Below are 21,222 nucleotides of genomic sequence, written 5' to 3'. Positions count from 1 at the left end.
AATAATTTAACATAACAATTATAATTATTACTGATAACATACATTAAGTCACATCAAAATTATAGGAATTTCTCATAATTTTAGAAGAGGTACCAATAACATATTTATACAAATACAGCCCAAAGAAAATCAAACACCATTTTATATTTGACAATTCTTCCTGTGTAATTTTTATACCAAATAAGCCAAATATGTGATTTTTGGAGTTTAGGGAACTTATTAATAACATCTTAAAGGATTAATTAGGTCAGAAAAAGACATAATTTATAATTTGATTTTGGAAAGTTTGTCAATTACCAAAGGTTTAAAACACTCGATATTTCAAAATAGGATTACAGGTCAGTATAAAATAAGCCATTCATTTAACCAAAGTGATAACTCAAGGATTTCAAAAAAAAAAAAAAAGGCAAAAACCTTCATTCTTTGAGAGAGACTAATTTTCCAAACAGTAAGCCCTAATAAAACAGCATGAAGTCAATTAAATTTGTTTTCCAAAATTTTATAAACCACTTCTAAAATTTCATCTTGATTTTAAGTTATAACTTCCATAAGTCTTTATAACCTTTATTTATTTATTTATTTATTTATTTATTTTTTTTTTTTTTTTGAGACGGAGTCTCGCTCTGTCACCCAGGCTGGAGTGCCGTGGCCGGATCTCAGCTCACTGCAAGCTCCGCCTCCTGGGTTTACGCCATTCTCCTGCCTCAGCCTCCCGAGTAGCTGGGACTACAGGCGCCCGCCACCTCGCCCGGCTAGTTTTTTTTTTGTATTTTTTAGTAGAGACAGGGTTTCACCGTGTTAGCCAGGATGGTCTTGATCTCCTCACCTCGTGATCCACCCGTCTCGGCCTCCCAAAGTGCTGGGATTACAGGCTTGAGCCACCGCGCCCGGCCTATAACCTTTATTAAGGAGTCATTTAATGTTTCATGAAAACTTTGTTAATCTGACACAGGGGCTCATATGCTGGTGTTGCATCAGCATGCCTTTGACATTAATGATTAGTTTATAGAGAAATAACTTATTTTATCTCTCAAAATCGGCCCTTACTATCTTACATGCCCCCCTCTTCCACGATTGTCCCTGGGCCTTGAGGAGTTGAATAACTTTAATTTCTGACCCTGTGTCTCAGGAATGCAGTTAATTTTGAGGCTTTAATGCAGTTAATTAAAGATGAGGCTTTAATGCAGTTAATTTTGATTGGCATCTTCTACCAGGTCTGAGATGACACGAAGATTCAAGAATCTAATAACCTTAATTAATTTTTTTTATTTTTTTTATTTTTTATTTTTTTATTTTTTTGAGACGGAGTCTTGCTCTGTCGCCCAGGCTGCAGTGCAGTGGCCGGATCTCAGCTCACTGCAAGCTCTGCCTCCCGGGTTCACGCCATTCTCCTGCCTCAGCCTCCCGAGTAGCTGGGACTACAGGCGCCCGCCACCTCGCCCGGCTAGTTTTTTGTATTTTTAGTAGAGATGGGGTTTCATCATGTTAGCCAGGATGGTCTCGATCTCCTGACCTCGTGATCTGCCCGTCTCAGCCTCCCAAAGTGCTGGGATTACAGGCTTGAGCCACCGTGCCCGGCAATTAATTTTTTTTAATCTCAGTTTTTCCTAAGCAAACTTAACTTAAAAATAATAGCATAGGAATTATTTTGATAAAACGTAAAATCTGTTAGGCCAGTTACCAAAAGACAAAAGAGAAGACCTTCTGCACTGCACAGAATATTATGCTAGAAGAAAACATGGCCTTGAGACCTTTAAGAAAACATTGTTAGCATCAGGCCACAAAAAACAGAACGTGGCTCTCTTTTCCTCCCTGACTGTCTAAAGATAGGCCCGCCATCATGAACGACACCATAACTATCCGCACTAGAAAGTTCATGACCAACCGACTACTTCAGAGGAAACAAATGGTCATTGACGTCCTTCACCCTGGGAAGGCAACAGTGCCTAAGACAGAAATTCGGGAAAAACTAGCCAAAATGTACAAGACCACACCGGATGTCATCCTTGTATTTGGATTCAGAACTCATTTTGGTGGTAGCAAGACAACTGGCTTTGGCATGATTTTTTATGATTTTTTATGACTCCCTGGATTATGCAAAGAAAAATGAACCCAAACATAGACTTGCAAGACATGGCCTGTATGAGAAGAAAAAGACCTCAAGAAAGCAACGAAAGGAACGCAAGAACAGAATGAAGAAAGTCAGGGGGACTGCAAAGGCCATTGTTGGTGCTGGCAAAAAGTGAGCTGGAGATTGGATCACAGCCGAAAGAGTAAAGGTGCTGCAGTAAAGGCTACCTGTGTCCATTTTGGATTTTTCACAAGCAGATTAATAAACTAAAAACTTTCAAAAAAAAAAAAAAAAAAAAAAAACAGAACCTAAGGAAGAAGACCATTTTGAAGCTAAAATTTGATTTGTGGAAGCCTATTCAATATGTTAAAGGTTTAAAACACTTGATATTATGAACTAGAATTCCAGGTCACCCCAAGTTATTCATTTAGCCAAAATGATGACTCAAAATTTTCTAAAAAGTCAAAAACCTTTACTCATTAATGGAGGGAAGACTTAGCTTTCCAAACAGTCTGTCTTTGTCTTTCCCTTCTTTTTCTTTTTTTTTCGTAGTGTATTTAAAAGGCAAACAACCTGTAATACCAGCACTTTGGGCAGCGAGCTAAAAGCACAAATCCATGGAGCTCTGAAATCCAAGACAGAGAGCTTACCCATGATCCCCAGATGCTCTGAGAGATTAATGGACAAAAGTGGGTCCTGCAGGTACCTTGTCTGTTCATTCAGTGCTCCTAGTGCTTGCTAGAAGCTCTACTTTGGATCCTGCTTCTGACACCATCTGATAACAGAAAAATTTCAGCCAAAATAAATTTAAAGGAGTTTAACTGAGCAATGAGCAATTAATGGATCAGGCAGCCCCCCAAATCACAGCAGATTTAGAGACTCCAGCACAGCAACATAGTAGAAGATTTATAGACAAAAATGGGAAATGACGTACAGAAATCAGAAGTGAGGTACAGAATGACTGGATTGGTTACAGGTTGGCATTTGCCTTATTTGGACACAGTTTGAATACTCAACAGTGTATGAATGGTTGAAGTATGGCCACTGGGATTGGCCAAGACTCAGCTATTGTTACAGGCACATACTCCTAAGTTAGGTTTTCAATCTTGTCTATCTATTAAATTAGGTTGCAGTTTGTCCATATGGACTCATATATAGAAATACAGAGTCCCTTCTCAGGCCATATTTAGTTTGCTTTAACAGGAGAAACTAGTGTACAGTTTAGCTTTGAAACAAAGACAATAACAGTTTTTTTCCCAAAACAAATGTTACAATTGTTTGAAATGCTTGTTCCCTGGTGCCATAAATAAATAGCACTTGAACATAAATTTAATTTACTCAGCAAGGACATTTTTATACTTTCTGCAGAAAGGATACACTCACCAGCAGTTTTGCCAAGAGAGTACACTGAACAAAAGAGACAGGGTTATTCATAACCTGACATGTCCACCCTACTGCTATGTCTGGTTTCCACTGGCTGGAATGGGACCTCACATTCTGTATTTGTCCCGATTGGCTAGCAAGTTAGAACTTTTTAAAAGAGGTAAATGTAGAGGAAGACAAAGGATGGAGGAAGTAACTTGTGGAATGCTGAGAAAGGTAAAAACTTTTACCTTTCAAATAAGGAAGAGGAATAGGCTAAGACCTAATGCTTGGTTGGAGCAGTATAAGCCTACCAGGGCAAATATTTAGGCTAAATTGTGGGAGCTAAGAACATAAAGTGCATTGATTTCTTTATCACAGCTAGCAGATATTTAAGAATGTTAGCACAGGTCTTTGAATACGTTTTGTGCCTAAGAGAAGTTACTATTTATTCCTAATTAAATGAGGAGGAAAGTCTTTGAAGAGGAATGTCTACTTTAGTTTTTATAATTTCCCCTCTTTTTATTTTGTAATTCCTCTTCAAACTTTTTAAATATATTTTGACTTAATTGCTTTGTTTGTCCTTCTAAGAGAAGTAATTTTTCCAAGTAGGGTGGAGGAGAGTTAGGAGTTAACTCTGTAACAGTGGCAGAGACAAGTTTTTGTATAAAACTGCGAAGGCAGTGAATAATATAACAGCCTACAAGAATAAGTACACCGATAACAAGAGCAAACAAGGTAAGAATTGATGTTAAAATTTCATTTTATCCACTGAACCAATGTTTCATCATTTTAGAAAAAGGGTTTTTGAGAATTTTTGGCAAGTTTATCAGATAGGGCTGTTAATCCTTCCATTGGGGCAGTATTATTAGGAACAAAGGTACAACATGGAGTTTTAATTGTGACACAAACAACTTTTTTTGCTAATATTATATTTAAAGGTATTCTATTTGTCTAGGCCATCTGACTAGTAGGTCCTAATTGCTTAGCTATCTCTTTGATGGCATCTCTAGTGTAATTTTTGAATTGTTGCTGATTGTAATAGATATAGTTTATTTCGTCTATTTTTTTTTTTTTTTTTTTTTTTTTAGTTACCTACCAGAACAATATGGATTTAAATTCTGCAGCTATTTGATTTTGTGCTTTAAACTTATTTGGCACTCCTCACAGGACCTTAATAGCATTTATGTAAACCTGAGGATTATAGGACTCATAAGGAGTTTCCTTTGGCCTGCAGTTTTGTTTTTACCTTTTTAGATTGATGAAATGCCAGGGTGAAGGGGATAGCCAATTGGATTAGAGCCCAAGTAATGCTCCAATTATTTGGCAGAGTGTCCAGTAAAGGTCCTCCACAGTACCACCATACATTTGCTTGGAGATGGCTGAGCATGGATTGATGGGCAAGCTCTTGGAAAGACTTGAGCTCCTTACATCCTTTTATGCTTCCAAGGAACACCAAATTTTCCCCCTGCCATGAGAGGCATGAAGTAAACTTGACATTTAGAGGTGGAAGCTGGATTGCCCTTGGGGGCTGACCCGCAGGGTGTTGAATTTCAGAAAATTGCAGAGAGAGCTCAGCATGATGGATTATCCCAAGCAGTGGGATTCTGAAAAAGACCCACCATACAGTCCTTATCTGGTTGAGGAGGGGACCATCTAAGTGGAAAGGGGATAATCTGGGCCTCTGGCCCACCTTGCCTACCATGCATACAAGTGTAATAATTGCTTTTATTTAAAGTGTGAACAGAGTATTTAATCCATTCCAGTCAGGCATTTGCATCTTGATATTTTGTCTTGATGGCTAAGATCTCTCTTAGAGCTCTTATTTTTACAGTAGACACCCTAGTTTTATTAGATGTAGGAGCAACCGGTATGGGATCTAGAACTGAGGCTACTGAAGATGGGGCAATAATGCATATTTTAAAAATACCTAGGGGGTCTTTTACATTTATGTCAATCCCCATACCATAGAAGTGACTAAGGGCAGGTCTAGAGTTAGTTAAGGTGGAGGTGGTGATACAGAGAAGGACAGGGTTATATTGATAAGGCTGACAGTTACAAGGGGTAGTCATTTTAGTGCAATAGATGAGGGGTTTTAGATCTGCACAAATCTTTTTCTTGGAATTCCAACTTTGCTCCTGAGTAGTTTAAATGATGCAGTCCCATTTACTATAAAGTTGCCAGGCTGTAGGAGCAGAAAATTGGAGTCTTGGCTTCAGGTCATTACAACAATGAATGCTACGGGAAACAGTGTCAATTAGAAGGCTGGGACATAAATATTTGTGTAAAAAGCCTAGCTGTTGTTGATCTTTTACATTTCCACAAGGTATGACAGAGCAAGCGTTAAAAGCAATGGTCTAAGGTGTGTCAGACTTAGTTACATTAATAACAAAGGAACTAGTGACAGAATAAGGAAAGGAAAGGAAGCAATATAGAAGGTATATGAAAATTAAGCTTTCTTTAACTTAGAGCTTGATCCTAGTACAGTAATGCATGATTCTGAGAGGAAGATGTTTTCTTGACTTGGGTATGGTGGGTCCATTTTTCTCTAAGCTGTGTGGACAGCAGTCTCAGTGATTAACAGCACAAAATAGGGTTCTTCCCAGGCTGGCTCGAGGTTTTTCTTTCTATCTTTTGATGAGGACATGGTTTTCAGGCTGGTGCTTGTGTACTGGAATTTCTAGGGGTGGTACCTGTGCTAAAAGACTTTTACTTCTGAGGGAAGGGAAAGTAGAAGATAAATTAAGTATATGATTTCTGCTGCATATTCCTGGGGCTTGAGGCCCCATGGTAATGCCTCCCACTCCATTCCTGCTCAGCGCCACCCAGGGGACACTGCAGCCCTGCCTCCTCTTTTTTTTTGTTTTTTTTTTTTTGTTTTTTTTTTGAGACGGAGTCTCGCTCTGTCGCCCAGGCTGGAGTGCAGTGGCCGGATCTCAGCTCACTGCAAGCTCCGCCTCCTGGGTTCACGCCATTCTCCTGCCTCAGCCTCCCGAGTAGCTGGGACTACAGGCGCCCGCCACCTCGCCCGGCTAGTTTTTTGTATTTTTTTTAGTAGAGACGGGGTTTCACCGTGTTAGCCAGGATGGTCTCGATCTCCTGACCTCGTGATCCGCCCGTCTCGGCCTCCCAAAGTGCTGGGATTACAGGCTTGAGCCACCGCGCCCGGCCGCCCTGCCTCCTCTTAATGTCTTGGTCTTCTTGTGGCCTTCATTGCCCCTGCACGCTGTGGCCTTGGGGATGAGGGCCCTGGTGACTTACCTGGCTGCCTTTTGGGCCTTAAGAAAGCTAAACACTGGGCCAGGTGCGGTGGCCCATGCCTGTAATCCCAGCACTTTGGGAGGCTGAGGCGGGCGGATTATGAGTTCAGGAGATCGAGACCATCCTGGCTAACACAGTGAAACCCTGTCTCTACTAAAAATACAAAAAAAAAAAAAAAAAAATTAGCTGGGCATGGTGTCAGTTCCAGCTACTCAGGAGGCTGAGGCAGGAGAATGGTGTGAACCCGGGAGAGGGAGCCTGTAGTGAGCCAAGATCACACCACTGCACTCCAGTCTGGGTGACAGAGTGAGACTCTGTCTCAAAAAAAAAAAAAAAAGAAAGAAAGCGAAACACCATTTTATATTTGACAATGTTTTTTTGTATGACTTTATACCAGATAAGTTAAATTTTACTTTTATATTAATATACTATTAATGTGAAACTTAATTTGCATAAAATCTTGTAGTCATTATTTATCCAACTTTAATGTCTGACTATAAGGTAAGACTTTGATAGACTTTTTTAATTTTTATAATTTTTGTTAAAGAGCAGATTAGTGCTTTAAGAAAAATTTATTGTGCTTTTATTTTAATGTCCAGTTCACAGAAAAACTGGATACCCCTTTAATTTAGCCAATATGTTTACATGTTTACACAAAGAATTTCATTTTAAAACTTGTTTAAACCTTTAAAACAAAATTTTTTAAACCTTTTAATGTAGGTAAAAATCCATATTTTTATGCCTCCTGATAATCCAGTTACTAAAAGTATATTTTATTTTTCTTACATACCTTGTACATAATCTGGGGTTTTAAAAATAGTTTTACATTCAGGAGGCCTAATTATTATTATTATTTTTTTTTGACACGGAGTCTTGCTCTGTGCCCCAGGCTGGAGTGCAGTGGCGCGATCTCGGCTCACTGCAAGCTCCGCTCCCCCGGGTTCACGCCATTCTCCTGCCTCAGCCTCCCGAGTAGCTGGGACTACAGGCGCCCGCCACCTCGCCCGGCTAATTTTCTTGTATTTTTAGTAGAGACGGGGTTTCACCGTGTTAGCCAGGATGGTCTCGATCTCCTGACCTCATGATCCGCCCGTCTCGGCCTCCCAAAGTGCTGGGATTACAGGCTTGAGCCACCGCGCCCGGCCAATTATTTTTAAATTATACAACATTTCTTACATAAATATCCTTCTATAGCTTTTCTTACGACTTTCACAATCTTCAACATGTCTTAACTTTCTGCCTTCCTTTTACACTGTTTCTTTTCCTAGTTTTATCCTCTGTGTCTTCCTTTGATTTCTGTCTCTTCCAGTTTCTCTCTTCCTTACTCTTTGCCACTGTTTCTCTCTCTCTCATTTGCACTCTATTTTCCTCTATCTCTCTGTCATCCCATTTCCCTTTCCCCTCCTGAGTTCTCCCACTCCTGCCACCAGCAGGGCCGGGCCATGGCATGGGTCCCACCTCCCCACACGTGCTGCCATCTGTTTCTACTTTTTTTCCCCTGATTCCCCCTTTTGCTTTTTTCCTTTCTTCTTACTTAGTTTCTTGGGCTGGGTGGGATTTGGCGGCTGCAGTCGGGGCCCCATCACCAGCCCAGAGGCTTGGCAGATGCCTGCTGCAAATTGCAAGAATTATGCCCCTTTCACCTTCTCTGCTCCCCCCTAGCACTGGTCCCTGCCCTCTTTTTCACATAGAGCCAGGCTTGGGAGTGGGACTTGAGTGGGACTTAACTCTTGGTGTGCCTGCCTGGCTGTTTGGTGCTGTGCTTGCTGTTTTTGCTTTCTTTCTCTCTGACTTCCTCTCCTAGTTTCTTTTTCCTTCCTCTGCTGGTCTTTCCTTTGTCTTTGCCAGCCACCTATGCTGCTGTTTTTCCCTCTTCTTAGGGACTGGCCGTAGTGGAGCTACTGTTTCTTCCCCTGAGAGGAAAGGAAAGGGGGGCTCTGAATATTTTTCTTACTACTGGAAGTTTGTGTGAAGTTCAACCCCCACCATGGGGATTTCTCACCTCTTTCTGAGATTCAACCCCCCTTCATTGGGATTTCTCACCTCTTTCTGATGTTCAGTGCCCCCCCCATGGGGATTTCTCACCTCTTTCTGAGGTTCAACCCCCCCATGTGGCTTTCTCACTTCTTTCTGAGGTTTAACGCCCCCATGGGGATTTCTCACCTGTTTCTGAGGTTCAATCCCCCCATGGGGATTTCTCACTTCTTTCTGAGGTTCAACCCCCCCATGTGGCTTTCTCACTTCTTTCTGAGGTTCAACCCCCCCCATGTGGCTTTCTCACTTCTTTCTGAGGTTCAACCCCCCCATGTGACTTTCTCACTTCTTTCTGAGGTTCAACCCCCCCCATGTGGCTTTCTCACTTCTTTCTGAGGTTCAACCCCCCCATGTGACTTTCTCACCTCTTTCTGAGGTTCAACTCCCCCATGTGGCTTTCTCACTTCTTTCTGAGGTTTAACCCCCCCATGGGGATTTCTCACCTGTTTCTGAGGTTCAACCCCCCATGGAGATTTCTCACCTCAGTTTCTGAGGTTCAACCCAGTCCCCCACCCCGCCTCATGGGGATTTCTCACCTGTTTCTGAGGTTCAACCCCCCCATGTGGCTTTCTCACTTCTTTCTGAGGTTTTACCCACCCTGGGGATTTCTCACCTCTTTCTGAGGTTCAACCCCCCCATGAGGATTTCTCACCTCTTTCTGAGGTTCAACCCCCCCATGTGGCTTTCTCACTTCTTTCTGAGGTTCAACCCCCCCATGAGGATTTCTCACCTCTTTCTGAGGTTCAACCCCCCCATGGGGATTTCTCACCTCTTTCTGAGGTTCAACCCCCCCATGTGGCTTTCTCACTTCTTTCTGAGGTTCAATCCCCCCATGGAGATTTCTCACCTCAGTTTCTGAGGTTCAACCCAGTCCCCCACCCCGCCTCATGGGGATTTCTCACCTGTTTCTGAGGTTCAACTAAGGGAGGAGAGCACCCCTCATATTGTCTTATGCCCAATTTCTGCCTCCAAAGAAAGAAAAAGTAAAAACTGTAAGGCAGAAATGAAATCCACAAGCAGACAGCCCCGCACCACACCCCGGGCCTGGTAGTTAAAGACTGACCCCTGACCTAATTGGGTTATGTTATCTATAGATTACAGACATTGCATAAGAAAGCACTGTGAAAATCTGTATCCTGTTTTGTTCTTATCTAATTACTGGTGCATGCAGCCCCCGGTCACGTACCCCCTGCTTGCTCAATCAATCATGACCCTCTCATGCGCACCCCCTTAGAGTTGTGAGCCCTTAAAAGGGACAGGAATTGTTCACTTGGGGAGCTCGGCTCTTGAGACAGGAGTCTTGCTGATGCCCCCAGCCGAATAAATCCCTTCCTTCTTTAACTCGGTGTCTGAGTTTTGTCTGCAGCTCGTCCTGCTACAGAACCCACCCCATGGGGATTTCTCACCTCTTTTTAACCTGCAAGACATCCCAACTAAGGAATACTTCACCACCCTGCCGTGGCTTTCTTTCCCTAGTCGCAACTAAGGAATGCTTTACCGCCCCTGCAGTTTCTCCCTCCTTGGTATGTCCTAACCAAGGAATGCTTTACAGTCCTGCAGCTTTTTCCTTAGTCCCGACCACCAACGAAATACTTTACCAGTCCCTGCAGCTTCTCCTTCCTTGGTCTGTGCAGAGAGTTGTCACCACAGTATGTGGCTAGGTTGCTGGCCAGTTGCTTTCTTTTTTTTGTCTCTGCATTGCTGAGAGTCTGAGTTTATTCGTCACACCAGGTGGGTCTCAATTTCTCATCCCTGAGGCCACTGCAAGGAGGCAGAAGAGCACACTCCCTCATGAGAGAGGACTGGAGACCACCCCTGGAGGAGAATATATCCCCGTATGGATTGTCACCAAATTGTTTGAAATGCTTGTTCCCCAGTGCCATAAATAAATAGCACTTGAACATAAATTTAATTTACTCAGCAAGGACATTTTTATACTTTCTGCAGAAAGGGTACACTCGCCAGCAGTTTTGCCATGAGAGCACACCAAACGAAGGAGACAAGTCATTTATAACCTGACATATCCCCCCACTGCTGTGTTCGGTTTCCACTGGCCGGAATGGGACCTTACATTCTGTATTTGTCCCGATTGGCTAGCAATTTAGAACTTTTTAAAAGAGGCAAAGGTAGAGGGAAACAAGAGAAGGAGGAAGTAACTTGTGTAATGCTGAGAAAGGTAAAAACACCTTCAAATAAGCAAGAGGAACAGGCTATGACCTAATGCTTGCTTGGACCAGTATAAGCATGCCAGGGCAGGGCCGGGCGCGGTGGCTCAAGCCTGTAATCCCAGCACTTTGGGAGGCCGAGACGGTCGGATCACGAAGTCAGGAGATCGAGACCATCCTGGCTAACATGGTGAAACCCCGTCTCCACTAAAAAATACAAAAAACCAGCCCGGGCGACAAAAAAAAAAAAAAAAAAAAAAAAAAAAAAAAAAAAAAAAAAAAAAAAAAAAAGCATGCCAGGGCAAATATTTAGGCTAAATTGTGGGAGCTAAGAACATAAAGTGCATTGATTTCTTTATCATGGCTAGCAGATATTTAAGAATGCTAGCACAGGTCTTTGAATAAATTTTGCTTCTAAGAGAAGTTACTATTTATTCCTAATTAAATGGGGAGGAAAGTCTTTGAAGAGGAACCTCTGCTTTACTTTTTACAAGGTCTGTGGACTAGACTGGCTAAAGCCACAAGATTAGAAGTTATGGTAATCTTACTAAATTCAAGATGTAGCTATCTTTATTAAACCAATATTAATGTCTTATTTATTAAAAATTACACAAGCAAAGATCATTCTGTCTTGGGCTAGATTTATAGTTTTGTAACCCCATGACCAATTTTGACACCTTGTAGTATTTGGCAGGGAAAAGTATGAAATTGCTTGATTAATAAATGCAAACAAAAATGTATGCTGGCAATTCTTAAGACATTTCTAATATTACTTTACCAATAATTTTAAAGCTAGCTTATTTACTAAAGATTTTACTTATGTAAATGAAAAAGTATTTGACTAGTCTTTTCTTTTTTCCTGATAAAGTATCTGATTCAAATGTTTTTATTTTCTTAAGCCAATTAGAGCTCTTTTATATCAGTAGTGAAACATTGTGTTCGCAATGCATAAATACCTAGATGTATTAGGCATGCCAACAGAAGTACATTTGATAGATTTATAAAAACCTTTTGTTTTTCCCTGAGACTTTCAGATTCTTGATAATCTGTTTCACAGCCCTAGGCAGTAGTCAGCTAAATAGCCTTAAATTTGCATATTAAAGGAAACAACTCAGGTGAAACTCAAATAGCAAAATTTACATCATAAGGTACAGAAAGAGTAAGTTTGGTAGTGCTGCAGGGATATTAACGATGGATGCCAAATCAAACATAAAATTATAGAAATCTATCATAGGATTGTATAAGGAGACCAGTTTTATTTAAATAGGGACTACCTATGGATCTCTGAGCTCTGGGCAGAGCCCACACTGAATTGTGGATCTTCAACAAGGGAAAATTATTATGAAGTTAGACCATGTGACAATTTTACACTTGAAAACTTTTTTTAAAGACACTTTCAAGTGTCTAAACCACCATCTTCCTTAAAAACCCAAGAGTAATCTCTCTTGTGGTAATTATTTTAGTCAAAAATAAGAAAAAAACAGTTAACATCATACAAAATTAAGCAGTTTAAGAACTGAGACGAACTTGTCTATTTACATTCTTGGGGTTCCATAAGAAAAACAGGTTTCTTCCCCAAAGGGAGTCTGGTGCCTTCATTTTCTTTAAGGAGTCCCAGGCTATTATAAACTATTTTAAGTCACTCATGCAGCAGAGGGTGCAAGAGAAAGGAGAGACAGCAGAAGTAAATAAAGAAAACAGAATTCAGTCAACAGGGAAAGAAAAAAAACCTTTTGCTCAAAGAAAGACATGATTTTAGGAGAAAAACAAAAACAAAAACATGAAGGCCTTTTAAATACGGACACACACATATGCACACATACACATACACACATCTTGGATGTTAGCTTTTAATTAAGCTGACTTTTAACCATTGAGTTCCTTTAAAAAAAATCTTTCAAAATCTCATTACCATATTTCAACTAGGACTGTAGCAGGACGAGCTGCAGACAAAACCTCTCAGACACTGAGTTGTAGAATGAAGGGCTTTATGCAGCTGGGAGCACTGGCAAGCTACTGCCTTAAAATCTAAGCTCCCCAAGTGCACAATTTCTGTCCCTTTCAAGGGCTCACAACACTAAAGATTTCACATGAAAGGGTCATGATTCATTAAGCAATCTAGGGGATACGTGACAAGGGTTTCATGCACTGGTAGTCAGACAGAAACAGAACAGGGCAGAGAGTTTCACAATGTTCTTCTATACAATGTCAGAAACGTTGGTTTCTAAGTCATAAGTTTGATTTTTTAACTACTGGGTTTAGGCCAGGCAGACCCAGTCCTGGTTCTGGGCCTGGCGCCAGACTGCCTGTCTTTGGTTTTATGAAGTATTGTTTTTTCCTTAAAACAGATACTGAGTATAAAATAATATAAAACAATATGAGAGGGTCTCTCTCTTTCCTCATTCCCCCCTTTTGAGACTCTCACTTTTTATTAGTGGGAGTTCTCACTCTTATTTTTGCTACTCATGTCTTTTTGTGCAATAAATTGATAGTGATTCATATAGTACACTTGTGCTGAAGCATTTTGGTGAACTAAAGTAGACACAAAGCTTTTTATCATTTGGACAAGTACAGGTATCAGACAAGAGACCAGTAAGAAGGTTCTTATTACTATTATAACTTTTATTATAAGAGTTTGAAATCCTCCTAGTGCTGGGAATTAATTTTTAAACATGGCTTCAGGGTTGAATTTTTGCTACACTTGTACGGGTACATGTGACTATGTCTTTAACTACTTGCCTTTGATTATCTCTATATAGACAGTAATTAGTAAGGTTAAATTTCTTATAGACCTCTCTTTCAGCTGCTAGCAAGTAGCAAGAACCAATCTATTTTGATAGATAGCATTTCTTACCTGAGTTTCTTGCCGGGCCAGAATAGTCAAGGCTTGACCGGTTTTATTAGTGATGATTGTTAAAACAGCTTGCAATCATATGATTCAGTTGAGCATGTAAATGGGGGTCCAGTATTCCCATGAGCCATCTTGTGTCGAAGTGGCAGGCCTATAGTATTGTATAATTTTTTAGGAGGTCATTTATCATTTTTTAAATTACCTATGACTATGCTTCATTTTCCACAGGAAGTATAGACAGGGACGCTCAGAAGTTCACCTGTTTTTATGAGCAGTAAGAAGAAAGATGGTTTAATAGTGCCAATAACACAACCACCCGTCTACTGGTCAAGCAGCTTAGCGTAGGCTCTATGTCTGCATATCCAGTATAACCCAGTGGGGGCAGTCTAGTCCTGGTGGAATTCTGGGTGGGATTGTTTTGTGGTGCTATTATACAGCTTTTGCCTAAGACAACTAAACCACCTTACAGGATGAGTGAATCCTTTTCCTTCTCTAGCTGTGCAATACCGTCTAATAATTGAGACTTAAAATTGTCAGGGTGGTTCTTTTAGGCTGGGAATTCATCAGGAACTGGGTCTATAGGAACTAATTCTTCGGCTTCCCATGGCCATTGATCTCTTATTACAGTTTTTTTTTACAAACATAACATGAAGTAACATTTAGAGACTGGGCTACATGCTTGGCTAATTGCAAAAACAAATTTCTGGTTTTTCCTGGAGTCTCTGTTACTGGCACATTTAGTTTATCATAGAAAGTCTGAAATACTGGTTCTGGAGAGTGTCTTTGAACCTCTCCTTTTATTAGGATGCTTACGCTAGGATCTAGTCCTTTTTAATCAATGCCTAATGTTATTTTTTTGGGGGGGTCTGAAGGGTTTGTGATTGCCAATTCTAAAGGGTTGCAGCTCCCAGTCATTCAGGAGAGGCTGACTTTTCCTTTTTGGAGCCAAACAGGATTTATTTTTTATTTTTTATTTTTTTTTTAAGTAGCCCAAATGACACAAGACAAGTATTGACACATTTCACATAAATTAGATTCTTGACAGATATACTAATTTTTGCTGTGTAACGTTTTTCTTAATTTAGAGAACTGCATCCCATCCCATGCTGCTTACTATTAATAGCAACACAGGCATCAAATTTTAAGGTTACATTTTTGGGGACCCCTCTTTCTTCTATTCTAGATATTACTTTACTTGTGTCACTTAGAAAAGGACCAGTCCTTAATTTTATTTTAAAAACTGTGATCATGGGAGGCTTAAAATGGGTCATAACAGGTATCAGGCTGGTTATTTCCTGGGCTACATACTTTGGATAGAATAGCATTATACAAACACGTTTCTTTTAGAGTCCTGGTACACTTACAATAACTATAAAATTATAGGATTGTAGCAATCTTTTGTCCTACTTCAATGACTTGATATATATACTGGGAACAGCCCTGAGTCTGAGGAAGGTCAGTTGAAGTCCTTACTGTACAAGTTCAATTTTTTTTTTTTTTTTTTTGAGACAGAGTCTTGCTCTGTCGCCCAGGCTGGAGTGCAGTGACCGGATCTCAGCTCACTGCAAGCTCCGCCTCCTGGGTTTACGCCATTCTCCTGCCTCAGCCTCCCGAGTAGCTGGGACTACAGGCCCCTGCCACCTTGCCCGGCTAGTTTTTTGTATTTTTTAGTGGAGATGGGGTTTCACCGTATTAGCCAGGATGGTCTCGATCTCCTGACCTCGTGATCCGCCCGTCTCAGCCTCCCAAAGTGCTGGGATTACAAGAAGTCCAAATTTTAAGGAAAATGAGTCCTGCAATGAGTTTCCTCATGCTTCGGCCATGTGTGGACCAGTCAGCTTCCAGGTGTGACTGGAGCAGGGCTTGTTGTCTTTTTCAGAGTCACTTTGCAGGGGTTGGCAAAGCTGCTCCCATCCACGTACAGCTCCCGGTCTACTGATGTTTAAGGATGGTCTTGGAGGTTGGGCCCACTAGAATAAACTGAGTCCAATGCTTTTATACAGTTATGTTTAACTGGGCTCTCTGACACCAGGAGCAAGGTGGCAGATTTAGGGTACTGCAAACTTCAGTGGTTATGCGGGGATTTTCACAGAGCAAGCTTTGGTATTTAGTTAGTCTAGCATTAGCTAATGGTGTCCTTTGGTATTTATTAAAATCACCACAGCATGGGGGCACTTTAGGTTTTGCCTAAGAGTTAGCTTATCTGCTTCTTATGCTAACAGGGCTGTTGCTGCCAGGGCCCTTGAACATGGCCGCCAGCCTTTGGAAACCTGGTCTATTGTTTTGAGAGATGGGCCACTGGCCTTGGCCAGGCCCCTACAGTCTGGGTTAAAACTCCAACTGCCTTTTTTTTTTTTTTTTTTTTGACATATAGAGTGTAAAGAGTTTTGTCAGGTCAGGCAGCCTCAGGGCTGGGGCTGACATGAGTTTTTTTTTTTTTTAAACTCATGAAAAACTTGTTGCTGTTGGTTGTAATAGATGTAGTTTATCTAATCTATATTTTTTTGACTGTCAGTTACCAAAATATTTACTTAAATCCTGTAACTATTTGATTTCAAGTTTTAAATTGATCTGGTATTTCTTGTGGGGTTCTAAACTGCACCTAAATAGATGTGACAGTTGAAAGACTATAAGGGTCTTCTCTCACTTTACGATGTCTTCTTCTTATTATTATTATTTTGATTGATGAAATGCCAGGGTGAAAGGGCTAGCCAAATGGACTAAAGCACAAGTGCCACTCTAGTTATTTGGCAGAGTGCCCAGTAAAGGTCCACCACAATACCACCACACATCTGCTCGGGGATGAACAAGGACTGACTGATTGATAAGCTCTTGAAAATTCTTAAGCTCGCTGCATCCCTTCAGGTCTCCAAGGAATGCTGTTTCCTCCTTGCCATGAAAGACACGAAATGAACTTGGTGTTGGGAGATGGAAGCTGGATGGCCCTCGGGGGCTGACCCGCAGGGACTTCGGGATATAGCAGAAAGCTTGGCATGACTTATTACTCCAGGCTGTAGAATCCTGGAAAAGAGCTACCATGCAGTCCATGCCTGGTTGACTGGAGGACCACCTTAGTGGAAGGGGGACAATCAGTGCCTCTGGCTTGCCATGTGCACAAGCATAACAATTGCTTTTGTTTAACTTGCAGATGGAACATTTGATCCATTTCAACCAGGCATTTGCATCTTGGTATGCTGTCTTAATTGCCAAAGTTTAAGTCTTTAACTTCTATGATCTTCCAGTAAAATGAATGTTTTCTTTAGCACCTATTTGTATTAGTTTTTAGACCAAAAAAAAAGCTAAATACCATTTTCTATTTAATAATGCTTCTTGTATGATTTTTATACCAGATAAGCTAAATTTTACCTTTATATTAGTGTGTTATTAATTTTAATAAATCCTTGTAGACATATTTATTTAATTTTTTATGTTTGACTATCAGGTAAGATTTTATAGACTCTTTTTAACCTTTTATAATTTTTGTTAAAGAGCAGATTGATGCTGTAAGGAAAACCTGTTGTATTTTTACTTTAATGTCTAGTTTACAGAAAAACTGGATGATACCTTTTTAACTTTAGCTAATATGTTCACACATAGAATTTTTTTACAATTAACGTTTTAAAACTTGCTTAAAGTTTTAAAACAATAATTTTTTAACTTTTTTTTTTTTTTTTTTTGAGACGGAGTCTTGCTCTGTCGCCCAGGCTGCAGTGCAGTGACTGGATCGCAGCTCACTGCAAGCTCCGCCTCCCAGGTTTACGCCATTCTCCTGCCTCAGCCTCCCGAGTAGCTGGGACTACAGGTGCCCGCTACCTCACCTGGCTAGTTTTTTTTTGTATTTTTTAGTAGAGACGGGGTTTACCGTGTAGGCCAGGATGGTCTCGATCTCCTGACCTCATGATCCGCCTGTCTCGGCCTCCCAAAGTGCTGGGATTACAGGCTTGAGCCACCGCGCCCGGCCAACATTTTAATGCAGGTAAAAATCCACATTCTTATGCCTCATTAAAATCTTTTTACTAAAGGTATATTTTACTTTTTTATACCTTGCACATAAACTGTTTTTTCAAGAGTACTCAGGAGGCCTTATTACTTTTAAATTATGTAACATTTTTTGCATACAAATTTTTTTATAACTTTTTTTCTTTTACAACTTCCACAGATAATTTTTTTTGACATATCTCAACTTTTTGACTTATTACAAACTGTTTTTTTTTTTAAACAACCAGTTAATTTATTTCAGGACAAGAATTTACCATATAACATTCTTTTTATATAAATTCTGCCTCCCCGCTTTTTTCCTTTCTTGAAATTTTTCAACATAGTTCCCAATGGGGTGGGCTTACTTTGCACCTGACCCATGTTTTTTCTTTTTTTTTTTTTTTTTTTTTTTTTTTTTTTTTTTTTTTTGAGAGGGAGTCTCGCGCTGTCACCCAGGCTGGAGTGCAGTGGCCGGATCTCAGCTCACTGCAAGCTCCGCCTCCCGGGTTCACGCCATTCTCCTGCCTCCGCCTCCCGAGTAGCTGGGACTACAGGCGTCCGCCACCTCGGCCGGCTAGTTTTTTGTATTTTTTAGTAGAGATGGGGTTTCACCGTGTTAACCAGGATGGTCTCGATCTCCTGACCTCGTGATCCGCCCGTCTCGGCCTCCCAAAGTGCTGGGATTACAGGCTTGAGCCACCGCGCCCGGCCTTTTTTTTTTTTTTTTTTTTTTGAGACGGAGTTTCGCTCTTGTTGCCCAGGCTGGCGTGCAATGGCGCAATCTCAGCTCACCGCAACCTCCACCTCCTGGGTTCAAGTGATTCTCCTGCCTCAGCCTCCCAAGTAGCTGGGATTACAGGCATGCACTACCATGCCTGGCTAATTTTGTATTTTTAGTAGAGACGGAGTTTCTCCATGTTGGTCAGGCTGGTCTTGAACTCGCGACCTCAGGTGATCCACCCGCCTCGGCCTCCCAAAGTGCTGGGATTACAGGCGTGAGCCACCGCACCCGGCCTGACCCATGTTTTTTCAAGACAAACTACCACGCTGCTACCACACACACTCACCATAAAACAAAGAACGGGTAAAGAGGGCACACACACACTTTTATTGTTTATATCAAACCAAAATCAGAATACCATGAAATTCAAAATCTCAGTACCAAGAGATTTAAGCCAAGTCAAAACCAAATCCAAAGTATCCAGCAATTCAAGTCAAGACGACAAAACCAGAACAAAAGTGCCAATCCAGGCACACCGTGGGTGATCAGGCCACACTTCCACTCAGATGGAGGGGGGCAAGTTCCAAACACTAGTCTTACCAAATCAAGTCAGTCAAAACCAGAACAAAAGTGCCAATCCAGGCACACCGTGGGTGATCAGGCCACGCTTCCACTCAGATGGAGGGGGGCAAGTTCCAAAGACTAGTCTTACCAAGTTTCAGATGTTCGGACTCCAAGTGCCAGTTCCTTCCCGGTGTTCAGCCACTGTGTTAATCCTCCACAGGGGCCTGCTATGCGCTGCTCTGATGAGGTGTTCCACTGGGACAACTGCCTACCCGGAGAGCTCTTTGGATCGCATCACTCAGGCTGGCTAGAGTCCCCTGCAGGGATGCTCCACAGGGCAGGCCTAAGCCACCTAAGGGGCTGCCTCAGCTGTCCATCCCTCAGTTATCTCGCTTCCCAGTCAGGGAACCAAGAAATGTAGCAGGACGAGTCACAGACAAAACCTCTCAGACACCAAGTTGTAGAAGGAAGGGCTTCATTCAGCTGGGAGCATCGGCAAGCTACTGCCTTAAAATCCGAGCTCTCCAAGTGCACAATTTCTGTCCCTTTTAAGGGCTCACAACACTAAAGATTTCATATGAAAGGGTCGTGATCGATTGAGCAATCTAGGGGATACGTGACAGGGGTTTCATGCACTGATAGAGAGAAACAGAACAGGGCAAGGAGTTTCACAATGTTCTTCTATACAATGTCTGGAATCTATGAATAACATCAGTTTCTAAGTTATGAGTTGATTTTTAACCAGTAGGTTTAGGCCAGGCAGGCCCAGGCCAGGTTTTGGGCCTGGCGCCAGGCTGCCTGTCTTTGGTTTCTCTTCCTTATTTTTTCTTAAAACAGGTAGAGTATAAAACAATATAAAACAATATGAGAGGGTCTCTCTTTTTCCTCAGGACAAATTGTTGCAATTTCAGACGTACAGCCATTGCTCTTTCAGTTTGGTCTGGCTAGTAAAAAGGTGGCCTTGTTTTGTAAATAAAGCCCCTTGGTAGTCAAATGAAAAATCTTTCCCCTTATTTTCCCCCCTTTGCTGGCCATATTTTTCCCCCGACCACACCACCATTTTTTTTTTGGTAGGAATTTAGCCACTTCAGAGGCCTCATTCCCCATAATTTGGAACTTCCTTCAGATTTAATCAAGTCGGATAGAGCTGATCAAACCCAGTGGTAAAAAGATCAAAACAACAAAAAAAAACAGAAACAAACAGCAACAAATTAAAAAGTTAAGCAAAAGAAATGATTACACAACTTATATATTTACTGAGCGCTCTAATAGTAAGGAGAATTAAGACCAGCTGGTTGTTAACCTTAACTAACTTTAGCCAAGACCACAATTCACTTACTTATCTAGCAGTGGGTCTCAAGCTGAAGACTGCTCTCTATCACCCTAGAAGCAGGGAAAGAAAACCTCTTCTTCCCTGTTGGAAGGAAGCTCAAACTCCCCAAAGGAGTTACCTGCTGTTAGATACCAGTTCTAAATTTCTTTTCAAATAATTAATATGTCAGTATGTTCAATTCTTTGCCTTTTACTTTTAAACTTAACTTCCTCGTAAAGCAACATTTTTCGATTTCGTACTCCACCTTGACTCATTCTGATCACCTGCTCCACCCTAACTCCTTCCGATTACCTGCTACCAGCTCTGCACTGACTCCGCCAAAGCACTCACTCTGTCATTCTCTTTAAATTAGCCAGCCAATCAGAATTAGTTTAGCCTGTGCAGTCTAACCCTAGCCAATAGGGGAACGACACAGGAGCAGGGGCCACGTGGGTCAGGGATAAGAACCCCTTCCCCTTCTTTGTCCAGGTGAGCGCTCACCCTTGCTCCATCTGTAAGGGTGCACCCTTCTATAGAAGTACCTTGCCTTGCTGAGAATTAAAAGAAAATTTTATATTCGAGTGCTATTTCTTTTGCGGTACAAAAACTATATATAACACTGCCTACCATCATCATGGAAGCAGAAAAACTTGCCTTCCTTGTGTTGGAAACAAGTAAAACTCCAAAAAAAAAAAAAAAAAAAAAAAAAAAAGAAAGAAAAAAAAGTTGTACAGCAAAATAAACTTTAGTTCGCAACCAAATTTTGGGAGATCAGGGATTCTCTGGAGGAGATGCTTCCAGGCCTCAGCAAATTATTCTGTTGGTTTGAGCCATAAAGATTGTTCAAGCTGGTACCAAGCACCCATAGGAGATTTGTCAAAGGTGAGGGGCACCGACACCCAG

The 21,222-nt window shown here is 41.2% G+C and overlaps 1 pseudogene across 1 annotated transcript; it reads left to right on the top strand.

Annotated features, from left to right (window-relative positions):
• Positions 1 to 1,800: 1,800 nt before the first annotated feature.
• LOC717801 (small ribosomal subunit protein eS24 pseudogene) lies at positions 1,801 to 2,378 on the top strand (annotated as a pseudogene). Its single transcript, XR_013735.5, has one exon. The product of XR_013735.5 is annotated as a small ribosomal subunit protein eS24 pseudogene (transcript).
• The last annotated feature ends 18,844 nt before the right edge of the window (positions 2,379 to 21,222 follow it).

The sequence above is a fragment of the Macaca mulatta genome, chromosome 4 (genome assembly GCF_049350105.2).
Source record: "Macaca mulatta isolate MMU2019108-1 chromosome 4, T2T-MMU8v2.0, whole genome shotgun sequence".
Lineage (NCBI taxonomy): Eukaryota > Metazoa > Chordata > Mammalia > Primates > Cercopithecidae > Macaca > Macaca mulatta.
Note: the sequence above shows the minus strand (reverse complement) of the source record. Positions and strands in the feature narration are given on the sequence as shown.